The sequence below is a fragment of the Lethenteron reissneri genome, chromosome 55 (assembly GCF_015708825.2).
Source record: "Lethenteron reissneri isolate LAM-NWPU_2019-01 chromosome 55, ASM1570882v1, whole genome shotgun sequence".
NCBI classification, from domain to species: domain Eukaryota; kingdom Metazoa; phylum Chordata; class Hyperoartia; order Petromyzontiformes; family Petromyzontidae; genus Lethenteron; species Lethenteron reissneri.
The window spans coordinates 7725522-7743647 of record NC_083833.1 but is presented as its reverse complement, the minus strand read 5'-3'; the positions used below and the strand labels follow the sequence as shown (position 1 = coordinate 7743647).

Genomic DNA, 18126 nt, shown 5'->3' with positions numbered 1-18126 from the left:
AGAGGGTTTGTGGTGTAGGGTTTTGGGATTTGCGTTTTTAGGGCATTCGGGTTCGAGGTGAGAGTTTAGGGATTTCAGGTCAAGGGTTGGCGTTTAGGAGCGAGGGTACATGTGGTTGGGGGTGTTTATGAGTCGAGGTTAGTGTTGAAGGGATCGGGTCATCGATAGAGTTTATGGGTCGGGGATTTAGAGTTAGTTAGGGGGTTAGATACTCTTAGGTTTTTTCGGTAAAGTCACGTAGGAAAAAAAAAGTAAAATAAAAATCACGACGTTTTCGGAGGCAACACAAGCTTCCGTCTTCAGGTGGAACCGTCACAGCACGACTGACGGTTCCACATGAAGACGGAAGCTTGTGTTGCCTCCGAAAAGGTCGTGATTTTAATTTAAATTGTATTAATTGTAATTTATTGTTTTATTTTTTACCTACGTGACTTTACCGAAAAAAACCTACGAGTATGAATCCTTGCAGTCACGAAAGCTTCAAATCTAGAATTAATAGGGGGCTAGGGTTAGGGGAGGGGTGGTGGCTGATGGTTTGTAGTGCAGGGATTCGTATCGGGACCCAGGGTTAGGGACTGGAGGTGTCTGAGGGCAGGTTTCTTTGCTCGATCTGCTGGGGGCAGTAACCTTCGGCCTCTACGGAATGTGCCACGCGGTGTTGAACATCGTGATCGCAAACGGACATCGCATGCCACTTTCAAAATAACAAACAGCGATGACGCTGATGGTGTTGATGATGGTGTTGATGGTGATGGTGTTGATGATGATAGTGTTGATGATGGTGTTGATGATGATGGTGTTGATGGTGTTGATGATGATGGTGTTGATGATGGTGCTGATGATGATGGTGTTGATGGTGATGCTGGTGATGATGATGATTGTGTTGATGATGTTGATGGTGATGCTGGTGATGCTGATGGTATTGACGGTGTTGATGATGATGGTGTTGATGATGATGGTGTTGATGATGATGGTGTTGATGATGATGGTATTGACGCTGATGGTGCTGATGGTGGTGATGATGATCGTGTTGATGGTGATGCTGGTGACGGTGATGCTGGTGATGATGATGGTGTTGATGATGATGGTGTTGATGGTGCTGATGATGATGATTGTGTTGATGATGATGGTGTTGATGATGCTGGTGATGCTGATGGTATTGACGGTGTTGATGATGATGCTGGAGGCTGTCATCAAGACGGCGACGATGGCCCAAGGCTCGAAAGCTCCGCTCTCCGGCCAACATTCACAACACCACCACCTCCTGCTGCTCCTCCTGCTGCTCCTCCTGCTGCTCCTCCTGCTGCTCCTCCTCCTGCTCACCAGCATCATCATCACCATCATCATCGACGACAACATCGTCGTCGTCAACACCATCATCAACCTCGCCATCTCCACCATCATCAACATCGCCGCCACCCAGACGCCGACCCCGATAGCCCCGCCGCTGCAGCCGCTGCCGCTGCTGCTGCTGCCGCTGTTGCTGCTGCCACTGCTGCTGCTGCCACTGCTGCAGCTGCTGCTGCTCGCGACGGAGGCCGCTGGCGAGAATCTCGCTCCACAGTCGCGCAGCTCCGTCGCAATCGACGCCGCCACCGCCACGCGCCACCGACGACGCCGTCGCTCGAAGGCCACAGGCGGGCCCCAGCAGGGAGCCGAGAGCCCTGCGGCCCGGGTGCTGCCGCTTCTCCGGGTGGACGCGTGGCCCCGCGTGTGGCCCCGCGCGGGGCCCCGTCAGGGCCCACAGCTCTGCCTCCCTGCGGCCCGGGTGCTGCCGCTTGCTGCGGGGACTCGGCCGCCAGGGGGACCCCGGCTCCTCGTCGGCGGTGGCGGCGGCGGTGGCCCTCCGGCCCGGGTGCTGCCGCTTCGTCGGCGAGGGTCTCGCGTCCCGGGCCTCGGAAGAGGAGGGAGCTGAGAGAGGAGAGAGAGGAGAGAGATGGTGGAGATGAGAGAGATGAGAGATATGATAGAGATAATAGAGAGGAGAGATGAGAAAGATGAGAGAGATGATAAAGAGAGATGAGAGAGATGATAAAGAGAGATGAGAGAGATGATAGAGAGAGATGTGAGAGATAATAGAGAGATGAGAGATGAGAGATGACGAAGAGAGAGATGAGAGAGGTGAGAGAGAAAGAGAGAGATGATAGAGAGAGGAGAGAGAAAGATAGGAGTGAGATATTAGTGAGGAGAGAGAGGTGACAGAGATGATAAGAGAGGAGAGAGAGATCATAGAGAGGAGAGAGATGAGAGATGACGAAGAGAGAGATGAGAGAGGTGAGAGAGAAAGAGAGAGATGATAGAGATGATAGAGAGAGGAGAGAGAGAAAGATAGGAGTGAGATATTAGTGAGGAGAGAGAGGTGACAGAGATGATAAGAGAGGAGAGAGAGATCATAGAGAGGAGAGAGCGTGGTCAGCTAGAGGGGTTGATTCTCAACGGGTCGTCATCATTCACCGTCGTCAGTTTCGCTGCTACCGACGTCACGCATCATCGCAGATTCGCCCCCATCGCTTCCTCTGGTCCACTCAATTGGCCTCATCTCCACCCTTAGAACATTGACACCCGACTCGTTGTGCCCTTCTTAATTCTTCCGTAGAGCGCCTTGGTTCATCTTCTTGGTTCTTTCGGTAAAGTCACGTAAAATGGAAATAATAAAAATAAAACATAATACAATAATTCTCACGACGTTTCGGCCACAACGCAAGCAGCCGTCCTCAGGTGAAGAACAGAGCTGTCGAGAAGACAGAGTCTGAATGAGTCTGAATGACTCTCTTCTCGACAGACCTGTTCTTCACCTGAGGACGGCTGCTTGCGTTGTGGCCGAAACGTCGTGAGAATTATTTTGTTATGTTTTATTTTTATTATTTTATTATTTCCCTTCTACGTGACTTTACCGAAAGAACCAAGAAGATGAATCCCTGCAGTCACGAAAGCTTTAAATCGAAAAGCGCCTTGGTTGTTAAATTGCTACGTAAATTCCGTTAAGGTGAGTTAAGTTGAGACCCTTTTATCAGAAGCGACCTGGTTATCACACATGAGAGCTCGGCGAAGTGGCTGGTCATCATCATCATCACGTGGACATTTATAGCAGCCAAACACTCTAAATGCGTGACGTTGATTCTAAACGTGGAGGGAAAACACGGACGACCTGGAGAAAGATCCACGCGGCCATCACAGAGAGAGAGAGAGACACGCAAACTCCAAATGGACAACAGGCGTCAGGGTCGGGATCGAACCCACGACCTCCTGTATACCAGACGACGTAGTTAACATTTCCTAGCCATCGTGATGATGAGAGACACGCAAACTCTAAATATACAGCAGCAGGCGTCAGGGTCAGGATCGAACCCACGACCTCCTGTATACCAGATGAGGTAGTTAACATCTCCTAGCCATCGTGATGATGAGAGACACCCATACCTCCAAATATACAGCAGGCGTCAGGGTCGGGATCGAACCCACGACCTCCTGTATACCGGGCCAGGTAGTTAACATCTCCTATCCGCCGTGATGTTGATGAGAGAGAGACGCTCAAACTCCAAATACACAGCAGGCGTCAGGGTCAGGATCTAACTCACGACCTCCCGTATACCGGGCGAGGTAGTTAACATCTCCTAGCCACCGTAGTCACCCAGAATGATCTCTGTGAGAGTTGTTGTGATAGCGGCCCCCAGTTACTTGCCAGAGCTCATGCTTACACACACACAAACTCACGCGATATCACGCCTACAGCTCTCTCGTCAGTCCACTGCTGGATGAGTGCCTCCCCACACCACGGGGGGGGGGGGGTATTTGACCATACTTCACCACGCTGGTCAGTGCGGGTTGGTTGAATGTGGAAACAACAGAGATGGGACTACACACATTGATCTCCACCATCAACACCACCACCATCAGCACCATCAGCACCACCCCCATCATCCTCCAATATGATCATCATCAACCCCACCATCATCAACTCCACCATCATCAACTATCACCACCATCATCACCACCCCCATCACCTACACAATCATTCACACCATCCCCTCCATTACGATCATCATCATCAACCCCACCATCATCACCTCCACCATCACTACATTATCAACAACAACAACCGCCATTCGCCACTAAGTGGTGGTGACATCACCACGGCGCTTGTGCCAGGCTACGTGCACGTTGAGGCTACGTGAAGTGTCGAACGCCCGCTGGCACGGGGCAGACCCAGCAGGTGCCACGGGTCGACTGACTGAGATGAGTGGCCGATGCCCCACCTGTGCCCCCTACTGTGCCAACTTGCTGTGTTTTAACCGCCCGGCGCTCCACTCGTTGTTGTGAGCGTCGCTCCTCTGCCCTCCGTCGTTGCTGGAGGGCATCATCATCACGATCACCAACATTAACTCCGTCATCAACACCACCACCACCATCACCCACAATCACCTCCAGCATCATACCATCACTCCTGTCATCACCCCCCACCAGCTGACAACAGGGGGATATTCCCACCTCCCCCACCACTCCCCCACCACTCCCTTCTACACAGCCGTGGACATTCAGCAGAGAATGGATGCCAGGGTGGCGTTACTTTCAAAATGCAGGTGAGTTCTGAACACGCGAGATCGACCTTCAGGTCTCAGCGACAGTCGAAGCAAGCTGGGCAAGCCCGTCTATAAACGGAGCCTCTGTGTTATTATCTCGAAGCAAGCTGGTCAAGCCCGTCTATAAACTGAGCCTCGGTGTTATTATCTCGAAGCAAGCTGGGCAAGCCCGTCTATAAACGGAGCCTCGGTGTTATTATCTCGAAGCAAGCTGGGCAAGCCCGTCTATAAACGGAGCCTCGGTGTTATTATCTCGAAGCAAGCTGGGCAAGCCCGTCTATAAACGGAGCCTCGGTGTTATTATCTCGAAGCAAGCTGGGCAAGCCCGTCTATAAACTGAGCCTCGGTATTATTATCTAGAGGCAAGCTGGGCAAGCCCGTCTATCAACTGAGCCTCGGTGTTATCTAAAAGCAAGCTGGTAAGCCCGTCTATAAACTGAGCCTCGATGTTATTATCTCGAATCAAGCTGGGCAAGCCCGTTATAAACTGAGCCTCGGTGTTATTATCTCGAAGCAAGCTGGCAAGCCTGTCTATAAACTGAGCCTCAGTGTTTTTATCTCGAAGCAAGCTGGACAAGCCCGTCTATACACTGAGCCTCGGTGTTATTATCTCGAAGCAAGCTGGGCAAGCCTGTCTATAAACTGAGCCTCGGTGTTATTATCTCGAAGCAAGCTGGGCAAGCCCGTCTATAAACTGAGCCTCGGTGTTTTTATCTCGAAGCAAGCTGGGCAAGCCCGTCTATAAACTGAGCCTCGGTGTTATTATCTCGAAGCAAGCTGGGCAAGCCCGTCTATAAACTGAGCCTCGGTGTTATTATCTCGAAGCAAGCTGGGCAAGCCTGTCTATAAACTGAGCCTCGGTGTTATTATCTCGAAGCAAGCTGGGCAAGCCCGTATATAAACTGAGCCTCGGTGTTTTTATCTCGAAGCAAGCTGGGCAAGCCCGTCTATAAACTGAGCCTCGTTGTTATTATCTCGAAGCAAGCTGGGCAAGCCCGTCTATAAACTGAGCCTCCGTGTTATTATCTCGAAGCAAGCTGGGCAAGCCCGTCTATAAACTGAGCCTCGGTGTTATTATCTCGAAGCAAGCTGGGCAAGCCCGTCTATAAACTGAGCCTCGTTGTTATTATCTCGAAGCAAGCTGGCAAGCCCGTCTATAAACTGAGTCTCGGTGTTATTATCTCGAAGCACGCTGGGCAAGCCCGTCTATAAACTGAGCCTCGGTGTTATCTCGAAGCAAGCTGGCAAGCCAGTCTATAAACTGAGCCTCGGTGTTATTATCTCGAAGCAAGCTGGGCAAGCCCATCTATAAACTGAGCCTCGGTGTTATTATCTAGAGGCAAGCTGGGCAAGCCCGTCTATCAACTGAGCCTTGGTGTTATTATCTAGAGGCAAGCTGGGCAAGCCCGTCTATAAACTGAGCTTCCGACACCTTCATAATCATCGTCTGGACCCGTATATTAAACAGAGGGGCACTTGTTGGTACGATTGGTAGTTCACCAGCATTGGCTGGAGCAGGACTGCTGATGAGACACTGGGTGTCGAAGCAAGTCCTTGCCAATATAAACATCTGGCAGTCCACCAGCGTTGATTCAGGGGAAGCCCGGACTCTGCTGCTGCCGAGAAATTGACTGGATGTGGACAACGGTCCAGAGTTTGTTTTTCTTGTCTTGAATGAATGCTGCTGACATTAACCACTCCCAGAAGGAAGGCCGGAAGGTGTTCGGTATATTAATCTTGATTTGAAGCTTTCGTGACTGCAGGAATCCATACTCTTTGGTTCTTTCGGTAAAGTCACGTAGTTAGGCAACAAAAATCAATAAAAAACAACTAAATAAAATCACGACGTTTCGGAGGCAACACAAGCCTCCGTCTTTAGGTGGAACCGTCACAGCAAAATGACTGTATCAAGTAATTTTGTATTCTTGGTTCTTTCGGTAAAGTCACGTAGAAGGGAAATAATAAAATAATACAAATCAATAAAATTCTCACGACGTTTTTTTTTTTCTGTGGATTTTACACCTGATGATGATTGCTTGTGTTGCAGTCGCAACGTCGTAAGAATTGTATTGATTAATATTATTTTATTATTTGCCTTCTACGTGACTTTACCGAAAGAACCAAGAATATGAATCCCTGCAGTCACGAAAGCTTTAAATCAAAAAGTAATTTTGCATCAAGTAATTTTGCTGTGACGGTTCCACCTGAAGACGGAGGCTTGTGTTGCCTCCGAAACGTCGTGATTTAATTTATTTGTTTTTCTTTTGTTAACCTACGTAACTTTACCGAAAAAAACCAAATGGTATCTTTCGGTAAAGTTACGTAGGTATAAGATAAATTAATAGCTCACGACGTTTCAAACGCAACAGCAAAGCGGTCGCGATCGAAACGTCGTGATCTATTTTTTTTTCTACCTACGTGACTTTACCGAAAGAACCACAGAGCATGTAAGGGATATTTATCTTTTTTTTACGCGGAGAGACCGATACGTGGATACATTATTTATTGTGAAAACAACTGTCGGAAGCGAATACCGTATTCTCTCTCCCGAGTATAAGACGCGCTGCGTTGTTTTTTTTTTTACAAAAATTACCGCAAAAAGTGTTGGGTGCGTCTTACTTTCCAGAGCGTCGTATAATTCAGAGAATACGGTAACGGTGTCATCAGCCAATCGGATCTCTCTCTCTCATTCAAAAGAAATGCATTGCCACGTGTTCACTGGTTATAACAAAAAAATACAAAGATCCCTCGTATAGCCTGTAACAGACTGTTGGGGCAAGTGCTGTTAGCGAGTGGCACCTATAAAGGCTGGAACGGCAACCGCAGGGGGTGGGTGACCAACACCACGCCCGGCCGCCTTTGTCTCCCCAATGACGATGTTCACCCACCGCACCGGCTACTCATTTGAGGCTGAGTCGACCTAGGTGAGCCCCAGGGACCGGGTTCAGATAATTTTCCCCGGTGTTGGCCGTGAGCGGGAATAGAACTTGGGTCGCCGGGTTCATAGCGCAGCGTAGCGCTAACCGCTGCACCACCGCTCCCCCACCCACCCACCCACCCGCTCATCACCTGCTCATCACTCCCCAGGGACCCGGTTCAGAGAATCGTTACCGATGTCGGCCGTGAGAGCGGCGGGGGGTGGGCAGAGGGGGGATCGAACCCGGGTGGCCGGCTCCGTGGCTCAGCCAAGATTCAACTCCCCCTCTCATTTCGATTTGAAGCTTTCGTGACTGCAGGGATTCATCTTCTTGGTTCTTTCGGTAAAGTCACGGAGAAGGGAAATAATAAAATAATAAAAATAAAACATAATAAAATACAATTCTCACGACGTTTCGGCCACAACGCAAGCAGCCGTCCTCGGGTGAAGAACAGGTTCAGACGCTGTCTTTCCGACAGACCTGTTCTTCACCTGAGGACGGCTGCTTGCGTTGTGGCCGAAACGTCGTGAGAATTGTATTTTATTATGTTTTATTTTTATTACACTGGTCAACACACGTTTTCTGGCATAAGGTATTCCAACGGTTTTAAGGTGATTTTGGGGTGCTGATTCCAAATCTGTCTATCACATCAGGTTTTTGAGATATCAAAAATTGCATTTTCAATAAAAATTGCAGAAGAAAAATATTAAATAAATGTGGATATCTACATAAAATGATATTATAAACACACTATCCTAAAAATACAGCACCATATTTTAACACTAAAGCAGTCACTGACTCGTAACAACTTGCAATCATAAGTGACAGAGTTAATTTCGGGTAAAATCAATTAAAATGGGGTATGCCGATAGCATAAAATGAGATGTAATAGAGCAAATCTGAGTCCAGATTTGCAATCAGCACCCTGAAATTAGTCTAGAACAGCTGCAAAAGTCCAGGCCAGAAAATATTTTTTTTTTGTTGACCAGTCTTATTATTTTATTATCCCTTCTACGTGACTTTCCCGAAATAACCAAGAAGATGAATCCCTGCATTCACGAAAGCTTTTAATCGAAATTCATCTTCTTCAGTTCATTCTTCAATAATATCCAGGAAGAGGATATGACCTTTGAAAGAAATTGAGCAGTTACTGGTAACGTGGATGGAGGATCAGATACAAAAGCGTATGCCGCTCAACCTCCTGACGATCCAAGAAAAGGCGCGTACGCTTTTTGATGACCTGAAGAAACGCCACGATGACACTACCTACAACCAAGAATTTATAGCAAGTCGTGGCTAGTTTCAGCGTTTCAAAAACCGCCATAATGTTCATAGCATAAAGATGAGCGGTGAAGCAGCAAGCGCTGATGCTGAAGGGGCCGAGAGATGAACCCCCCTCTCACTTCGACGCCAACGCGTACCGAGGAGGGCTCCGCTGGGAGCACCGCTGCTAGCGGCTCGAAGCAGGGAAGCGCAGTACGAGGTCAAGCTCCGAGGGGCCGTCGTAGCGCCCCGCGGGGCCCGGCTGGGAACGATCAGCGGGTCCACGCAGCTGCTGAAACCCCCACGTGGGAGCGGCGATCAGCAGCAGCAGCAGCAGCCACAGCGCGCACGCGGTCATGGCGAGCTGACGGGCGTGGAGGGGAGAGACAGAGACACGGAGAGAGAGAGAGACAGAGACACGGGGAGAGAGACAGAGACACGGGTAAGTCAGGGATGAGTGAGTGAGTGATTGTGAGGGCAGTGGCTAGAAGATGTTGACTACCTCGCCTGGTGTGCAGGAGGTCGTGGGTTCGATCCCGACCCTGACTTCTGCTGCTGTATATTTGGAGTTTGCGTGTCTCTCTCTCTCATCACGGTGGCTAGGAGATGTTAACTACCTCGCCTGGTATACAAGGAGGTCGTGGGTTCTATCCCGACCCTGACGCCTGCTGTATATTTGGAGTTTGCGTGTCTCTCTCATCATCATCACGGTGGCTAGGAGATGTTAACTACCTCGCCTGGTATACAACATGAGGTCGTGGGTTCGATCTCGACCTTGACGCCTGCTGCTGTATATTTGGAGTTTGCGTGTTTCTCTCTCATCATCATCACGGTGGCTAGGAGATGTTAACTACCTCGTCTGGTATACAAGGAGGTCGCGGGTTCGATACCGACCCTGACACCTGCTGTATATTTAGAGTTTGCGTGTCTCTCTTTCTTATCATCACCGCGGTGGCGAGGAGATGTTAACTACCTCGCCTGGTATACAGGAGGTCGTGGGTTCGATCTCGACCTTGACGCCTGCTGCTGTATATTTGGAGTTTGCGTGTCTCTCTTTCTTATCATCACTACGGTGGCTAGGAGATGTTAACTACCTCGCCTGGTAAACAGGAGGTCGTGGGTTCGATCTCGACCTTGACACCTGCTGCTGTATATTTGGAGTTTGCGTGTCTCTGTCTCCCTGTGATGGTCGCGTGGATTTTTCTCCGGGTCCTCCGGATCTCGAGTATTTGGCTGCTATAAATCCCCACGTGATGATGAACCGCTCCGCTGAGCTATCATTTGTGATCTGATGAAGAACAACATCGCTCAGTGGGGGCTTACCTCGTAAAATAAAAACAAATAGCTGACCTAAAGCAACTGGCGCTACGAACTCGGCGACCCGTGTTCGATTCCCGACATCGATTACGAATAGTTTATATCTCTTCTTGGATTCTTTCGGTAAAGTCACGTAGAAGGGAAATAATAAAATAATAAAAATAAAACATAATAAAATAATGATTTAAAGCTTTCGTGACTGCAGGGATTCATCTTCTTGGTTCTTTCGGTAAAGTCACGTAGAAGGGAAATAATAAAATAATAATAATAAAACATAATAAAAAAATTCTCACGACGTTTCGGCCACAACGCAAGCAGCCGACACGTCGTGAGAATAATTTTATTTTTATTATTTTATTATTTCCCTTCTACGTGACTTTACCGAAAGAACCAAGAACATGAATCCCTGCAGTCACGAAAGCTTTAAATCGAAGTGTATATCTCGTCACTGGGCCCTCCGTTGGCTCTACTGAGCCTCGAATAAAGTACTCGGTGGAGAGACAAAGGCGGCCGGGCGTGATGCTGCCCATCCACACACTCCGGTGGAGCGTTCTGGCCTCAATCGGTGCAACTCGCGAACAGCAATTGCCCCAACAGTCTGGCCGAAGGCTACACGGTGGAATATTTACCTTTGGTCGAATTAAATTTCCATAATTCTCACGAGGTGTGAGTGGTGGTGAGGTGTGAGGTGTTGGTGGTGGTGAGGTGTGGGTGGTGGTGAGTGGTGAGGTGTGGGTGGTGGTGAGGTGTGGGTGGTGATGAGTGGTGAGGTGTGGATGGTGGTGACTGGTGGATGGTGGTGAGGTGTGAGTGGTGGTGAGGTGTGAGGTGTGGGTGGTGGTGAGTGGTGGGTGGTGGTGAGGTGTGGATGGTGGTGAGGTGTGGGTGGTGGTGAGTCCGGTGAGGAGTGAGCCGATATCGCGGTAACCACTGTGCCACCGCTCCTTTTATTATTTCCATTCTACGTGACTTTACCGAAATAACCAAGAAGATTTGGTAGAGTTGCCACCTTTACTACAGCCGCCTAACTGCGAAAGTTTGGCGGGACCCGCTTGAAAAAACAAAGAAAGTGATTAAATTCGATGAGGATTCCTGGATAACAGACGGGGAATGTAAAATAAATACTTAAATGCATGTATAATACTGGAATTAAGTTAAACGCAAAACCGATGCCAGATCGCGGTACAAATCAACTCATGCCGCCCTTGAAGACCACACGGATGCCAACTCACAAACGACCCGGTTCAACCCGTACAGGTGGCAACCCCCGGTGTGAGTGGTGGTGAGGTGTGAGTGGTGGTGAGGTTGGGTGGTGGTGAGATGTAGGTGGTGGTGAGGGGTGGGTGGTGGTGAGGTGTGGGTTGTGGTGGTGAGGGTGGTGAGGTGTGAGTGGTGGTGAGTGTGAGTGGTGGTGAGGAGTGGGTGGTGAGTTGTGGTGAGGTGTGAGTGGTGGTGAGGTGTGAGTGGTGGTGAGGTGTGGGTGGTGGTGAGGTGTGAGTGGTGGTGAGGTGTGAGTGGTGGTGAGGTGTGAGTGGTGGTGAGGTGTGGGTGGTGAGTGGTGGTGAGGTGTGGGGTGGTGGTGAGGTGTGGTGGTGGTGAGGTGGTGGTGGTGAGGTGTGAGTGGTGGTGAGGTGTGAGTGGTGGTGAGGTGTGAGGTGGTGGTGAGGTGTGAGTGGTGGTGAGGTGTGAGTGGTGGTGAGGTGTGGGTGGTGGTGAGGTGTGAGTGGTGGTGAGGTGTGAGTGGTGGTGAGGTGTGAGTGGTGGTGAGGTGTGGGTGGTGAGTGGTGGTGAGGTGTGGGTGGTGGTGAGGTGTGAGTGGTGGTGAGGTGTGGGTGGTGAGTGGTGGTGAGGTGTGGGTGGTGGTGAGGTGTGAGTGGTGGTGAGGTGTGAGTGGTGGTGGTGAGGTGTGGGTGGTGGTGAGGTGTGGGTGGTGGTGAGGGGTGGGTGGTGGTGAGGGGTGAGTGGTGGTGAGGTGTGAGTGGTGGTGAGGTGGTGAGTGGTGGTGAGATGTGGGTGGTGGTGAGGGGTGGATAGTGGTGAGGTGTGGGTGGTGAGTGGTGGTGAGATGTGGGTGGTGGTGAGTGGTGGGTGGTGGTGAGGTGTGAGTGGTGGTGGTGAGTGGTGGGTGGTGGTGAGGTGTGAGTGGTGGTGAGGTGTGGGTGGTGAGGGGTGGGTGGTGGTGTGAGGTGTGGGTGGTGGTGAGGGGTGGGTGGTGGTGAGGTGTGGGTGGTGGTGAGTCGGGTGAGGAGTGAGCCGATATCGCGCTAACCACTGTGCCACCGCTCCTCACGCGCACACAGACACACAAGACAAAGATCCCCCCTATAGCCTTAACAAACTGTTGTGGCAAAGTGCTGTTAGCGAGGGGGTGGGTGGCCAGCACCACGCCCGGCCGTCTTTATCTCCCCAGCGGCGATGTTTACACACCGCACCAGGTACTCTGTGGGGAGTCGTAGAGTACCGGCGATCCGGGTTTGATTCCCGCTCACGGCCAACACCAGCGACGATTATCAGAACCGTTCCTGGGCCTCCCCTAGGTCGACTCAGCCTCAAATGAGTACTTGGTGCTGTGTGTAAACATCTACACTAGGGGAGACAAAGGCGGCCGATCGTGGTGTTGGCCACCCACCCCCTCGTGTGCCGTGCCGGCCTTCATAGGTGCTCGCTAACAGCACTTGCCCCAACAGGTTGTTACAGGCTATACGGGGGATCTTTGTCTATGTGGGTGTATCTATCTTAGTAACTCTGTGAATGTGTGTGATTCTCTTTGTATCTGTGTGTACCTGTGAGTATCTGTGTGTGTATATGTGTGTATCTGTGTGTATCTGTGTGTATTTGTGTGTATCTGTGTGTGTATCTGTGCGTACCTGTGTGTATCTGTGTGTGTATCTGTGTGTGTATCTGTGTATCTGTGTGTGTCTCTGTATCTGTGTGTGTATCTGTGTGTGTATCTGTGTATCTGTGTGTGTGTATCTGTGTGTATCTGTGTGTATCTCTGTGCATCTGTGTGTATCTGTGTATCGGCGTGTATCTGCGTGTGTATGGAGAGGCACCTGTTGATACGCACCTGCAATAAGAGGCGATACCACGACTCTCAGCTGTCTACTCCACCGCCTCAACCACTCCGCCACTGCCTCCTCTACCACCACCACCACGTACCCCTCTCCCTGGCTCTAACTGATGCTGCCGATGCTATCTGGTCTCCTCCTTCTCCTCGTCCTCCTCCTCCTCTTCCTCCTCTTCTCTCTCCGCGTGCTCTGAGCTCGGACCACATTTATAGGATTTCCAGAAGGAGAGGGAGGAGGGGGCTGAGTGGCAGTGGGGGGGTGTGGGTGGAGGTGTGGGTGCCTGCGTGCGTCTGTGTGTGGGAGGATAAGTGTCGATGTGTGTGTCACTGTGTGTGTGAGTCCGTGTGTGTGTTACGGTGTGTGTGTGAGTCTGTATGTGTGTCACTGTGTGTGTGTCACTGTGTGTGTGAGTCTGTCTGTGTGTCACTGTGTGTGTGAGTCTGTGTGTGTGTCACTGTGTGTGTGAGTCTGTGTGTGTGTCACTGTGTGCGTGAGTCTATGTGCGAGTCTGTGTGTGTGAGTCTGTGTGAATGAGTCTGTGTGTGTGTCACTGTGTGTGTGAGTCTGTGTCGTGGGGAGCGGTAGTGTAGTGGTTAGCGCGCTGCGCTATGAACCTGGCGACCCGGGTTCGATTCCCGCTCACGGCAAACACCAGTGACGATTATCTGAAACGGTCCTGGGCCTCCCCTAGGTTGACTCAGCCTTAAATGAGTACCTGGTGCGGTGTGTAAACATCGCCACTAGGGAGACAAAGGCGGTCGGGCGTGGCGCTGGCCACCCACCCCCTCGTGTACCGTTCCGGCCTTCATAGGTGCTCGCTAACAGCACTTGCCCCTACAGTCTGTTCAGGCTATACGGGGGATCTTTGTCTTTGATCTTTGTGAGTCTGTGTGCGAGTCTGTGTGTGTGTGAGTCTGTGTGAATGAGTCTGTGTGTGTGTCACTGTGTGTGCGAGTCTGTGTGAATGAGTCTGTGTGTGTGTCACTGTGTGTGTGTGTATCTGTGAGTGTGGGGAGCGGTGGTGCAGCGGTTAGCGCTACGCTGCACGACGAACCCGGCGACCCAGGTTCGATTCCTGCTCACGGCCAACACCCAGTGACGATTATCTAAACCGGTTCGGGGCCTCCCCTAGGTCGATTCAGCCTCAAATGAGTACCTGGTGCGATGTGAAAACATCGCGGCTAGGGAGACAAAGGCGGCCGGGCGTGGTGTTGGCCACCCACCCCCTCGTGTGCCGTGCCGGCCTTTATAGGTGCTCGCTAACAGCACTTGCCCCTACAGTCTGTTAAGGCTATACGGGGGATCTTTTGCGTGTCTCTGTGAGTGTGGGGAGCGGTGGTGCAGCGGTTAGCGCTACGCTGTGCTACGAACCTGGCGACCCAGGTTCGATTCCCGCTCACGGCCAACACCAGTGATGATTATCTGAACCGGTTCTGGACCTCCCCTAGGTCGATTCAGCCTCAAATGAGTACCTGGTACGGTGCCTAAAAACATTGCCACTGGGGAGACAAAGGCGGCCGGGCGTGGTGCTGGCCACCCACCCCCTCGTGTGCCGTTTCTGGCCTTCATAGGTGCTCGCTAACAACACTTGCCTCCTAAAGTCTGTTAAGGCTATACGGGGGATCTTTGTCTATGTGTCTGTGTGTGCTGGCCATCCACCCGCTCGTGTGCCGTTCCGATCTTCATAGGTACTTGCTAACAGCACTTGCCCCATCGGTCGATAAAGGCTATACGGGGGATCTTTGTCTTTATGTGTGTAGTGGATAATTGTGTGTGTGTGCGCGCGTCGGGATGGCTTCCCTGTTCATAGGTGCTCGCTAACAGCACTTGCCCCAGCAGTCTGTTAAGGCTATACGGGGGATCTTTCTCTTTGTGTGGTAGTTGGGAGCGGTGGCGCAGTGGTTAGCACACTGCGCTATGAACCCGTCCACCCGCGTCAGTGAATGACGGATATTGAGACGGGTTCCCGGGGCCTCCCCTAGGTCGACTCAGACTCAAATGAGTACCTAGTACGGTGTGTAAGCATCGGTATTGGGGAGACAAATATGGCCGGGCGTGGTGTACCGGCCTTGGTTTGTGCTCGCGAACAACACCGGACCGATTTGTTCATCTCAATGGATTGTCCCTTTGACGATCATTTTCTCGTCGTCTGTATTTTTTCGTAAATTTTTTATTTGTCGGTACGCATATATATATTTTGTTCTCGCTCGTTATTTATGTATTCATTTTTTTGTTTGTTTGTTTGTTTATGATTTGCTAAGTTGGGAGTGGGGGTTGGTTTTTGTATCGTCTGCGTAAGGGACCAGCGAATTGGTGCGTTGTGGGATGGCAATTGCACGAATGACGCGAGAAAATAACCGAAGTGATGAGTATTAATTACACTGGTCAACACACTTTTTTCTGGCATAAGGTATTCCAACGGTTTTAAGGTAATTTGGGGGTACTGATTCCAAATCTGGCATCAGTTTGTGTCTATCACATCAGGTTTTTGAGATATAAAATATTAATTTTTCAATAAAAACTGCAGAAGAAAAATATTAAATAAATGTGGATATCTACACAAAATGATATTATAAACACACTATCGTAAAAAGTACAGCACCATATTTTAACACTAAAGCAGTCACTGACCGCAACAACTTGCAATCATAAGTGACAGAGTTAATTTCGGGTAAAATCAATGAAAATGGGGTATGCCGATAGCATAAAAATTTGATGTGATAGAGCAAACCTGAGATCAGATTTGGAATCAGCATCCTGAAATTAAAAGCTGCAAAAGTCCAGGCCAGAAAAACATGTTTCTTTTTTGTTGACCAGTGTTATCAAAGTTTGTGTTTTTGTTTGCATTCTGACTGCAGGTATTGTGGTTGATGTAAACATGATTACTCGTAAAAAAAGGTTTCAGTTTTGTTGACCAGTGTTATCCTGACTAACAACGAGAAGAGGCAATGCGGGCGATTGTGTTGTCTTTGTGTGTGGGTGGAGAGCGGTGGCTCAATGGTAAGGGCACTTGCGCTACGAATCCGGCCACGTGACTTTGATTCCCGGCCAAAGGCTTCAACATCAATTGGCTGAGTGACGCCTGAACGCGTTTTCGGTTGCCACCCACACATTTCACCCAACCAGCGTGGTGAAGTATGGTCAAACAACCCCCAGGACCGACACGGATAGGAGTGGCCCTTTTTTCCCCCAGCAGTGGTTTGACAATCAGACATTCGTTGCGCATGATCGCAGCGAGAGAGGTTCAGGAGCGGAGTGACAATGTCGAGGTCTGCTGCTGCTGCTCATGCTGCTGCTGCTCCTGCTGCTGCTGCTGGCACGACGAGAGGGCTTCATCAGAGAGAGAGAGTTCGTGTCGTGTCACTGTTCCTCCTCCTCCGTTGAAGGAGTGCAGACCACAGTGGGTTTACCATAGACTAACACTGGACTAATAGACTAACACTGGACCCACAGACTAACACCGGACCCATAGACTAACACTGGACCCATAGACTAACACTGGACTAATAGACTAACACTGGACCCACAGACTAACACCGGACCCATAGACTAACACTGGACCCATAGACTAACACTGGACCCATAGACTAACACTGGACCCATAGACTAACACTGGACCCATACACTAACACTGGACCCATAGACTCACACTGGACCCATAGACTTAAACTGGACCCATAGACTAACACTGGACCCATAGACTAACACTGGACCCATAGACTAACACTGGACTAATAGACTAACACTGGACCCACAGACTAACACCGGACTCATAGACTAACACTGGACCCATAGACTAACACTGGACCCATAGACTAACACTGGACCCATAGACTAACACTGGACCCATACACTAACACTGGACCCATAGACTCACACTGGACCCATAGACTTAAACTGGACCCATAGACTAACACTGGACCCATAGACTAACACTGGACCAATAGACTCACACTGGACCCATAGACTAACCCTGGACCCATAGACTAACACTGGACCCATAGACTCACACTGAACCCATAGACTCACACTGGACCCATAGACTAACACTGGACCCATAGACTCACACTGGACCCATAGACTCACACTGGACCCATAGACTCACACCGGACCCATATACTAACACTGGACCCATAGACTAACACTGGACCCACAGACTAACACTGGACCCATAGACTAACACTGGACCCATAGACTAACACTGGACCCGTAGACTATGTTATTCTTGCCGTGTGGCAGCGCTGTAGTTCAGGAGCGAAGTGCCAATGTTGAGGTCTGCTGCTGCTGCCACGACGAGAGGGCTTCAGCAGAGAGAGAGAGTTCGTGTCGTGTCGCTGTTCCTCCTCCCCCTCTGCTGAAAGAACTCAGACCACAGTGCGTTTACTGTGGGTCCGTAGTGTGGCTTCGATGCCCACAATCGCACTGCTGTGGCTTGATCTTTCTCGTATCTCCATGGGTCTCTAGTTTTTTGAGTCTCAGTGTCTCTGTATGAGTCTCTGTGTCTCTGTATGAGTCCCTATGTCTCTGTATGAGTCTCTGTGTCTCTATGAGTCTCTATGTCTCTATATGAGTCTCTGTGTCTCTGTATGAGTCTCTGTTTCTCTGTATGAGTCTCTGTTTCTCTGTATGAGTCTCTGTGTCTCTGTAAGAGTCTCTGTGTCTCTGTATGAGTATCTGTGTCTCTCTGAGTCTCTATGTCTCTATATGAGTCTCTGTGTCTCTGTATGAGTATCTGTGTTTCTGTATGAGTCTCTGTGTCTCTGTATGAGTATCTGTGTCTCTGTATGAGTCTCTGTGTCTATGTATGAGTCTCTGTGTCTCTGTATGAGTCTCTGTGTCTCTGTATGTGTCTCTGTGTCTCTATATGAGTCCCTTTGTCTCTGTATGAGTCTCTGTGTCTCTATGAGTCTCTGTGTCTCTGTATGAGTCTCTGTTTCTCTGTATGAGTCTCTGTGTCTCTATGAGTCTCTGTATGAGTCT

At 50.1% G+C, this 18126-nt stretch overlaps 1 long non-coding RNA gene across 1 annotated transcript; it reads right to left on the bottom strand.

Moving 5' to 3' along the window:
- Positions 1-1770: 1770 nt before the first annotated feature.
- Positions 1771-13310, bottom strand: LOC133356645 (uncharacterized). Its single transcript, XR_009756879.1, has 3 exons — positions 13146-13310; positions 8920-9125; positions 1771-1911 (listed from the first exon to the last, which is right to left on the bottom strand). It is a non-coding gene; the product is annotated as an uncharacterized LOC133356645 (long non-coding RNA).
- Between the last annotated feature and the right edge of the window lie 4816 nt (positions 13311-18126).